Source organism: Phalaenopsis equestris, unplaced genomic scaffold (assembly GCF_001263595.1).
Source record: "Phalaenopsis equestris unplaced genomic scaffold, ASM126359v1 Scaffold000036, whole genome shotgun sequence".
In the NCBI taxonomy this organism is placed as follows: domain Eukaryota; kingdom Viridiplantae; phylum Streptophyta; class Magnoliopsida; order Asparagales; family Orchidaceae; genus Phalaenopsis; species Phalaenopsis equestris.
This window is the reverse complement of record NW_018164478.1, coordinates 5,308,213-5,319,944: the sequence shown is the minus strand read 5'-3', so window position 1 is coordinate 5,319,944 and position 11,732 is coordinate 5,308,213. Positions and strand designations below refer to the sequence as shown.

At 33.2% G+C, this 11,732-nt stretch overlaps 1 pseudogene; it reads left to right on the top strand.

Annotated features, from left to right (window-relative positions):
- Positions 1–11,732, top strand: part of LOC110018843 — a 32,273-nt pseudogene that overhangs the window by 10,501 nt on the left and 10,040 nt on the right.

Here is an 11,732-nt window from a genome sequence, read left to right as displayed (position 1 = left end):
TATGACATTCTTAACTACAAATGACATTCTATATGCAATCATTAAAGTAAAATAGAACGAGTAAGGGGCAAATGATTCTCTGCATGGAAAACACAGACAGGAAAAAAAATTAAGGTTTTGCCTAGTTGAAAGAACTTCTGTTAGTTGTGGCATGTGTCATAATGCGGCGCTCTTCTCTAAACTTAGAGCTGCGGATGAAATTGAAATGTTGTTTCTATTTACTTTGTCGATGACACACTGAAGTCAGATTTCAAGGCAATTTTTCCTTGAGAAGTGAAAGCACTAAGCATGAATGCGACAAGCATAATGGCATTGAAAGATTGGTGGTTAGTGGGGATGACCATGTCCTTCCCACTTATTTAAGTGAAGATCGTGTACTTGATGTCGGTAGGCTCAAGTGGACCTCTTTTTGGTGGCCCTAAAATTTATATCTACAGCTTGGAATTGTCACGGCTTTCGAAGGAAAGTGATTCACGATTCTTTTGTGACATTGGATTGTTTTTTAGGAGAAAAAAATTTTGTACGAAGATTTCAGCCTATTGTTACCAATCATTGCTTGATCTAATTGGGATCTATGATTCTCAAAACATTTAGAACAATCTAATTGTTAAAATTGATTTGTCAACTCCATTGGAGTCATGCATTGAGAGCTTCAAAATGGCTTACTTTGTTCCTGGGTTGGAGATTTTGTTAATGATGGTTGTTGCCAACTTCCTAGTTCAACTTTGGCCTAGTTAGGTTTGTTTGGGCCAACCCAAGAATAAGATTATGTAGACTCACTTTTTTTCATCAAGTGAGGGTGCGATCTAGTGCATCCATTATTAGTAAGAATAAAAATAATTTTGGTGTAATTCCATATAAGGGTCGCAATAATTCTCTCAAATTAGATTGGGCGGATGAGGTTATGGACCTTGAAAAGATAATGATGACTTGCAGATATTTGATTCATTTCTTTGGGTTAGTCGGCAACAAAAATCTTCTACCGACTGGGCAACTGTCCCATTGTCTAGGGCAAGTGACCCGCATAAGTTCAGTTGTTGTTCTTATAATAGGATAGTGACACTTAGACCTTGCCTGGTTGGATAACCCTTTTGATTTCTCTTTGTTACTGACAGGTGCATCTCTGTCTTTGAACTCTTTCGGTATGGATGATAATAAAAAATGATCAAATGTAATATAAAAATCCTTATAAAATTCTAGGTTCATCATGTATTTCGCCAATTAAATTGTCAAATATATGCAAGATTTTATCAACAATCAACTTATTTATTTCCACGTCTTTTAAAAGACTTCACACTTAAATCACACATCTTATTTCACAATCGGAGCTTACTTATTTTGAAATTGATGAGTATTTCAGTTGATGAACAAATGGTTTTTAAAATTTTGAAATTATATAGGGGATTTAAATGCATACCTCATAATTCTTATGTATTTACATTTATGAAACCTAAATTTTAATATTTACTTATATTACATTCAAATTTTTGACATCACATTTAACATGCCACTGAAATTAATTTTTTAAATGTGAACCACACATTTTCGTGCATATGTTTTAGTTTAATTGTAACATTAAAGTGTTAAATGAGTGTATATTAAAGTTTAAGTATTATATATATAAATACATAAGAATTATGTGGTATTTATATTAGTCGTCCAATTATATATGGCACCAACTTTAATGATATTAAATGGAACGGATAATTTGTTCTTATATTTGAGGGTGAAAAATGGTAAATTTTAAATGTGAAGAGAATTATATTTCACCTCTCAAGGAGAAATGCCTATCCTTATTTATTGTATGCAACATTGATCTTGTTTTGATGAACTTAAAAATGTTCTTTTAATTAGAAAAAAATAGGCTGTGTTTTGTGAATTTTCCTTGAACATGATGAAATATAAAAAGTGTTTGGTTTTTTTGTAATTATATACAACAACAACAACAACAAGCCTTTATTCCACTTAGTGGGGTCAGTTACATGAATCTTTTTTCTCCATTATGTCCTATTGAGCGTCATTTTTATTTATCAAAAACACTTATTTGTAATTATATGAAATTGAATAAATATTTTTTTAATGAAATTATATAAATGCAATTAAGATAGATGAAATAGGAAATTATCTAGGAGCTAAAATAGAATCACAACTGAAAGGTACATAACATGTGTTTATTTTATGAAATAAAAAAAATATATATGAATAATTGAAAGTATAATTTAAAAATAAAGAGAGATTATTCTATTTTTTAAATGAACGGTTGATATTTTTTATTAATGGAATAGAAAGCCTCTTTTAATAGTTATTAGATTTAAGATGCATAGTTATTAGATTTAAGATGCATATTGACATATATATGTTAAATGTTCGATAGAAAGTGAGCAAAGAATGTTTTACATTCATTATATAAATTACTATCCTCTTAGATTTTCAATTTTTGGAGAGGTCCTAACCAATAAATTTTAATTCTTTATTTAGGTACTTGGCTCGCTCCAGGATTTGGATTATCTCGTGGTGGCATTTTTATCTGGATTTAGTGAGGCAAGTAAACATTAAATATGCTCCAGAATATACGCTTTAACTATTAATTGCCGATTTTTTCTTCTGTGCCTGTATATATTGAAAAGGGTATAAAGTGTAGAAATAGGCCACTTTTCCTTTTCACATATTTGACCCCTGTAACTCTAGATTGGGTAGCTTCATTGCATTGAGTTTGATGAATCACTATATTGCTCTTTTAACTCTATTAAAAGGACCCATTTATACAATTATTTTGGCAATTTCTAGCGCTACTTCCTAGCTTGTACAATAATTATTTGTGCGGTATTAGGAGCTTTTTTTTCGAGGTGCATTGCTGCCACTTTTTGGGCTGAATTGGAAGAGCGCTATGGTAGTTGGTGCAATCTTTGGTGGACTTCACCTGGGTGGTGAACGGCGATACCCTTTTGCAGTCTGGTAAAAAACAATCTGGTAAATTCTTTATTAGCATTTACATAGATATCACACAGTTCTTATATATCTACATATCTAATAGCTAAACTTTCATATTTAAGCGGTGTTCGGTCGCATATTATTTATAGGATTTAATCATGGATTTAACTTAAACTAAAAAAAAAAATCCAACGCTCTATTAAATTCAATTTTTTCACATTCTGTCTTTCTCTTGCCGGGTTTCGTCATTTTTACAACGTAAATTCGGATTTTGTATATTCGATTGCAAGTCAGATTTATTCTGCCGTCGCTCGCAAGCTCTCCTGTTGCAGTATCGATCTGATAAATCTGAATTTATCTGATTTGATAAATCCTATTTAACTTGAAAACTGAGTTGCAGCCAAAGACTACCTCATATACATAACACTCAAATCTTTGATAACACAAAAAATACCACTTTCACTAACTTTTTAAAATGCCTAGGTTTCTAATACCAAGGTGTTATAAATGAAAATATTAAACTTTAGATATTAGACATGTAAATGCATAAGAATTGTGTGATATGTATTGAAATTTTCGTATATATGATGGTCAAAGGGATGTTTGCATGTTTGTACATCATAAACAAATGTTAGATTCTATCTTTATTTTTCTGTTTTCCCTATTTGAACCTGACCAAATTGAAACTAATGTCAAATTTCAACAATTTATAAAGAGGCCTTTGTTGTAGGGCATCTTTTGTTGGTTTTCTCTACGGCATGACAACCATTGTATCCTCAAATATCATGGTTCCAATTGTTTCCCATTCATTGAGCAACCTCATTGGAGCCATCCTTTGGCGATATAAATCTACCTCGGAGAAAATGATTCGATAATTCTGTCATCTGCTTGTGGTAAGTTTAGATTTCTTATTTGCAGTACTCTGTGTATTTAAATATTCTGCATAATTTACACAACATTATAAGCTATAGAATCAAGGTTGATGAAACCCATTTATGATGAGAAACGTGAATGATAGGATGGCCTGTGTAAACTGAAAATATAGAATTTAGAACCCAAAATGTAATGTAATGATTGAATAAATCCAAAGGACTTAATGAAAACTTCAAGCAACGTAAAACTAATGAGCAATTTTAATTACTCACCACAATCATAAATCGATTGTATCAAATTTCCTATCAAGCTAATAATAAGATACTTTGAAGAAATTATGTAAATGAAAGAATTCGATAAATAATGTAAATCAAGGTCTCTTGTTGGTGTAATGAAGTGGCTTCTTTCAGAATTTGAGGAATTAGATAGTTGCACTATTGCGACGCTCAAATGAATCACACTTTAAACTTCCACATGAAATTAAAACTGAAATAAGAAAATTTGGCGAATCAAAGTTATGAAATTACATGTTTTAAATCAACTATTTATGGATTTCTCATCTCTAGGTTAGTAGATTTGGCTGGTAGGATTAACCGAAGTTAATTTCATAGTCTTCAAATTCAAAAATTGATTTTATCATAGAACTTGAGTTTGGGAACATAATAATAGATGTTCTAAACTTTTCCAAAAGTTGGCAATTTGAATGGGCCAGTAGGTGAACTAGAAAATTTTTTTTGAAATATAAAATTTGTAAGTGATGGCAAACAATGAGCCCATATCTAGCAACAATATTAGTAACTGGGAAAAAATTGACATTTGCAGAATAGTAGGTCATAGTAGCTTCTACATTACTCTCTACTTGAAAAAGTTGATTTTGACGAATTGAGCTCTTGATATATTTAGATTGTCAATAGAATACAATTATGAACATAAATTTGGTGCTTTTTGCAAAAAAATTCACTAGTCATCGCCACATGTATGTTGGTCATGTCAATGAATTATATATCTTCAGAATCCACTTTCAACAATAGATGTGACTTTATCATCTACTGTATAAAATTATTTGATAGAGGATTATATGCTAATTCATGAGGAGATGGTGAAAAAAAAGAGAATAATATATGAAGAATTGATATTAAGCTTATGAAAGAAGGTCAATTCAAATAGATTAAAAATTTCATTAAAAAAAAAAAAGAAGAAAAGTTTAACTTAGCATTAATTTCATTGTAGTTTATGATTTTGACTGATCATACCTTTCTCACATTTAATTTCTTAATGCTTTTTCAAAAAAGTTTTCTATGAATTTAAATACATCATTATTTTATCACTAGGTTTAAACTTCATGTAACTTTTATTGCCATTTACATAATCCTTGTAATTGCCGTGTTTAAGTATGAATTTCTTTTGAATATCCTAATGCAAGTGAAGCAACCAATGCTATTAGTAGAGAACTGATTTGGAGAGGCATGATTCCCTCTTGATTGCATTATTCACATGTAGGGTATATATATATATATATATATATATATATATTATTTGAGAAAGCCCAAAGGCCAATGTATTAAAAGAAAAAAAGGATACATAAAGATTGTGTGGAAGGGCCCAAGCATGACACCTGTCCCCCATGATAACCATCACATACAAAAGGTTTCAAAAAAGGAGAAAATACAGAAAAATACAAGATACCTAAATTAAAAAAAAACAAAAAATGCCAAAAAAATGTAGTATCAGTTAGCTAGAGAGCGACCCAATTTTTCTTTGCCTCTACCTCTAGTTCTAGGAAAGGAGTCAGATAATAAATTGGTAGGATGAGTGTCATTGCCAGTAGTGACTAAAATATCATCCAATAAGTTTTCAAGCTCGAGTCGGCCTCCAGTCTTCTTCTTCCTCCTGGAATAGACCTGTCATTCTTCAACCGAAGATTGGCTCGCCTGCTCAATGGGTTGGTCTAAAGCGTGTCAGACATGTGTAGGATGTTGAACATTAGAAGTAACCGCTTGTTGTAACAGCTGATCTTTGATTGAATCAAAGAAGCACTCTCGTGTGTCTTGGCATGTAAGTGAGTCTTCTTCAATAACAATGAGTGGTGTAAGGACTTTTGGATCTGTACCTGTAGTATGATGTTCTTTATCAGGAACTGCGATGTTGGGTAAAAGATCGGCTTGCATCTTCTCAACAGGGATGATAGGTGGCTGATCTTTAGCGATATCCAAAACATGTTTTGTGGTAGCTTTCTCTCCAGATGGAACAGATATGTCCAGAGTAGTGGGATTAGATCCATCCTTATTCACCAGATCTTTAGATTTCAAATTAGGATGAAACTTATGACATTTATCAAGTGCATGCCTAAACATCTTACAATGAGAACAGTAAGGCGGTTTATTTTCCATGACGATTTGTTGTCAACATCCATTATGAGTTGTGTCCAACCATACTTCAGTAACGTCAAGTAAAGTAATATCTCTTTCCACAAGTATTCTGGCAACAGAAGGTCTGGTTAGGTTGAAATTCAGTAGATCTAGCTTCATAGGGTCCCCAAGTATGGCCCCAATAGAGTAAAGAACCTGATGATGAAAAAAGTGCAGCTTGAGACCTAGTAGACTGAACTATACCGGTACAGTAGAAGATTCATGATTATGGTTAAAATCAGGAGACCACTTGAGCAGCTTCATTGATTTACCAGTAATGTTAAGATATTTTTTGAAGAAAATCTGAGCGTAGCCTTCAGCCACGGTTAATTGGATCAGTACATGTCTCCCATCCATGAGCCCCACTTTCCACTTTCCTGTTAATTTGAGATCATCAAAACTTTCGTGATAACTTCCATAGATGGGTGCCCCTAGTGAAATTTTCTAATAAGGGCAAACTTGAATTTGTCAGTTAGGGTTGAAATTTCTAACTCCGAGAAAAAAAAATGTTGTTTTTCTATTTTTCCCACTGGCATTCTTAATAAATGGACAATCACCTGTACCATCATGATATTCCTTATAACTTGAAGGGAAGACAACCGCCGTTTCCACCTGAGAATTACCCACCACATGGGTAAAAGAGGCTTTGCCAAGTTCAACTGAAGAAGAAGGAAGCTCCATCACAGCTTAGAAGCTCTGTCAAGTCGGTCAAAGGGCAGGTCAGGAACCGAAGAGACCAAAACTTGGTGCAGTCGAGCTGTCGAGCTGAGTCAAGAAGGAAGACGAAAGGAGGAAACGACGCGACCGCTTCCCGTCTTCCGTGAGATGTAATCGAATAGAACGACGAGATGCAAACTCTGTCGGAGAGGCGACGAGACGCGAGCGTCGACTTCAAACAGAGACGACGAGATGCGAGAGGAGAGACGACGACGACGGAGAAGAGAGACGACGCTAGAGAAATGATCTTGCGGTAAGGTAAGGGTTGCTAGGGTTCGACATGGATCAAAACCCTAGCAGAGCCGAGCGTGGGAGACGACATCGTCGAGCGTGTTCTTCTGTTGTAAATAGTGAAAGTCTTAAGAAGATATCATGTATGTAGTGATAGATAGATAGATAGATAGATAGATAGATAGATAGATAGATATAGATAATTTTGAAATAACAATAAAATAACATAGAAAAGGAAGGGATCAAACTAATCAAAAGTTTCCTAAGTTATCCAAATCAAATCCTTCATAAGAACTTCTCAGATTTTCACACCCTCCTCAAGTCGGGTTGTAGATGTTTTATAAACCAAACTTGGTTTTGGAACTCTGAGAAGGTTCTTAAAGGAAGAGATTTAGTGAAGAAATCGCAACTTATTGGTGTGTCGGGCTGGAATTAATCAAAAGTTTCTTAAGTTATCCAAATCAAATCCTTCACAAGAACTTCTCAGATTTTCACACCCCCCTCAAGTCGGGTTGTAGATGTTTTATAGACCAAACTTGGTTTTGGAACTTTGAGAAGGTTCTTAAAGGAAAAGATTTAGTGAAGAAATCGCAACTTATTGGTCTGTCGGGATGTAGCTTAGCTGTATAATTTCTTCATTAACATTCTCAGAGATGAAGTGTCTATCAACTTCAATATATTTTGTCCTATCATGTTGCACGAGATTCTTGACAATACTGATAGTTTTTTGACTGGCACAAAACATATGCATAGGCCTATTGGAGGTATATATCATTCCTTTAGCAATTTTTTAATCCAAGTCCCTTCACAAACTCTCAAGGTTTGTGCCCTATATTCTAACTTTACATTGCTTCTAGAAGCAATTTTTTTTTACTTCTCCATGTCACCTGATTTTACTTTACATAGGAGCAGTAACATGTTGTGAACCTGCTTTCAATGCTTTTCCCAACCCAACTAGCATCAATATAGATTTTCATCTCTCTGTTCTTGGTTTTCTCAAAGATTAATCCATAACCGAGAGTATTTTTAAGGAACTTCAGAATTCTGTACGCCATCTCCAAATTCTCTTTATTTGGTTTATTCATGTGTTGGCTTACAATACTGACAGAGCATGCAATATTTGGCCTCGTATGTGACAGGTATATTGGTTTTCGTATCAATCTTTGATATTTTCCCTTATCTACAGAGTCACTTTGTTCTCCCATCTTTAACTTGTGATTTGGATCCATTGGAGTATAAGCAGACTTACATCTAATCATCTTTGTTTTTTTAGTAGATCTAGGATGTATTTATTCTGTGATATAACAATGTCTTTTTTAGACCTTACTATCTCCAAATATCTCATAATTCCTAGATCTTTTATTTTAAACTCTATGGCAAACACTTATTTGATATTTGAGAATCTCTCTTTCATTATCATCCGTAAGAATCATCCACATATATTATCAGTATAACAATCTTACATTTCTGAGTGTGTTTTACAAATGGAGTATGATTGATCTGACTTTGAGACTACCTATTAGATCTCATAGTTTTAACAAATCTTTCAAACTATGCTCCTTGTGATTGCTTAAGACCATAAGAAGACTTCATGAATTTGCATACTAGGTGTTTGTTGGAATCATTCTCAAGTCCTTGTGGTATCTTCACATACACTTCTTTCAGATCCTCATTCGGGAAGTCAGTTTTTGTATCAGGTTAATGCAGTCCCCATTCCTTATTAACTGCTACTAAAAGGAGAATTATGATAGTGAACAATTGGTGCAGATGTATTCTGATAGTCGATCCCATAGGCTTGAGTGAAACATTTTGCCACAAGTTTGACTTTGAATCACTTAATACACTCATCAACTATGTATTTGGTGTTGAAAACTCATTTGACCCAATTGGCTTCTTATCTTTATGGAGTTTAGTAAGAATCCATGTACCATTAAGTTTTAGTGCTTGAATCTCTTCAACTGCTTTCTTCTATTCTGGATCTTGAAGAGCTTTATGAATGAATTTAGGAATCTGCATACAATCAGGGTTAGTTATAAAAATTTTGTAGGTTGAGGATAGCTTCCTATAAGCTACATACTCATGAATTGGATATTTAGTGCAGCTTTCCTTGTCACCAATATCAGAAGAGGACCGGGATAACTCATGATTATTAGACTCCTTACCCAAAATTGCAGGTGAATGTAGACTCAGGTTTTGGTTTGAACAATTATGTCCTTGCAAGTTGTCTTCCACATGCTCGAGATTTTCCTTCCTTCTGGTGTACACATGAAGCTCTTTGTTTTGAACTTTAGGTCGGGTTGATTGCGTTAGTTGGGCATCCTCAACTAGGGCTGAAGTAGGTGGTGAGGCCGGGTAGGTGTCATCAAGTGCATCCCAAAATTAATGTTCATTTGCACTCTTGCTCTGAACAGCAAATTTGAGGTAATATGATTGATTTAGTAAGAAAAGACATCTAGGAGTTGCAATATTTTCTGATAACAAAAAATTAACACTTATACCCCTTTTTATTGATTGACATATCTATGCAAAAATACACTTGATAGATCTAGGGTTTTGTACAATTTTGAGAATGGTCGTGAACACAGGATACACACCCAAAGATTTTAAGTAATATAGTAGAAGATAAAGCTTCTATATGAAGATAGGTAACCATCAAAAAGTGAAAAGGTGTTTTGAGTTAAGCACTCGACTAGACATTTGATTGATAAGATATATTGCAGTAAGAACTGCTTCCCCCAAAAAATATTTGGAACTTTATGAGACATTATAATTGAACAGAATATATCAAGGATATGCTAGTTATTTATCTCAACTACCCATTGTGGGGGTATAAATACATGAATTCATATGGATGCTCCATTTTTTGAAAGATAACATCCAAGAATGAAATTAAAATATTCCTTTGCATTATCAGTTTTGAAGATCTGAATTTTGCATTGGAATTGAGTTTGAATCATGTTATAGAAATTTTGGAATATAAGTTGTTTTAGATTTTTTATTTATTAGGAGTGGGGGTACGAGCCGAGCGTGTTTGGCTCGTTAAAAATTTTTTTTGTTTGTGTTCGGCTCATGTTCGAAATAGCTGATGATTAACCAGTTTGTGTTCGACTTGATTCAAACTCGTTTGTTCGAATTAAGCTCATGTTTGAGCTCGAATTTCGGGTTGAATTAAATTTTAATTTTTTTTATTCTAAACATTTTTAGGGAAACATATATATATATTGCTTTGCAGATAATACAAAAGTTGGAAGGCGCAAAGCTGAAAAATGCCAAAACCATTCCTTTTATTTTTACTTTTATAGAGGAATCTCAGTGAAGTTTTCTTCGAAGTCCCGATGGACAAAACTTGGCCCCTGACTCAAGGCGGGTGAACATACCACCAAATTTTTATGAATTTACATAAAGTTTCCTCGCATGGTTACACCACATATAACAGGGGGCCACTGAGCCATAGGTCTGAACAAAACTTTTGGAGAAATATTGGATCCATTTTTATAGATACCACCCACTCCTTATGTATTTATGTGCCTGACATCCAAAATTTCTTTTTTTTTTTAATTCGAGGGGCATTTACATGCAGACTACCTAGTTGTTATGTATTTACATTTCTAAAATCAAAATTTTATTTTAATTTATTTTACATTTACAGCTCATGAATATCTTATACTTATCTTATGTATTTAATTAATGTATATTTTATTTTAATTTTTTAGTTAATATGATTTTAGTCAATTACAAATTTTTGTTGGATTATTTAGAAATAATAATCATCAAATGTGTGTGTGTGTATCTATATAAAATTTATAATTTAATTATTTCAAGCCTAAACGAGTCAAACAACGAACAAACATTTGTTCGTGTTTGACACGTTTATAAATCTAGCTTAAAAATTTTGTTCATGTTCATCTCGTTTGCTTAACAAACGATTGAACACGAGCTATTCGCGAGCAACGAGCTATTTTGACAGCCCTAATTAAGAATGCTCAAGTAGTTCTAGTGTGATCATCAATAAATGAGACAAATTATCAGGCCCTACTCAAAGTTTTCATCGTTGAAGGTTCTCAAATATTGCTGTGGATGATGGAAAAATGGTGTGAGGGTTTATACTAGGTCATGAAATAACTATTTCTAGTGTATTTGATAAGTTGACAAATTTCATATTAATAATAGTTAGTGTTTTTATGAATAAACAGATGAGGATACAACTTTACAATATAATTAAAATTAGGATAACCCACCCATATGATAATGCAATGACAGGACTTATTTTTTTCCATATATAGGCTCAATAGACTCAAAAATTTGAGGTAAAAAAGGATGTCAGATCATTTGTGTCTTTAAAGAGATTTTTCTTGAGCAAGTATAAGTCTTAATGCACTTCAGCACTGACAATCACCTTCCTCGATTTTAATACCTGAAATTCACAAGAGTGTGCAAGAGATTTAGTTAGATAGTTCATATCATGAGTAAGTTTACTATTGAAATCAAGTTATTGTCCAACTGTGAAACATATAAAATATAAGAAAGAGTAATATCTTGAGGGAGCTTCACATCTCCTTTTTCCAGCAATTT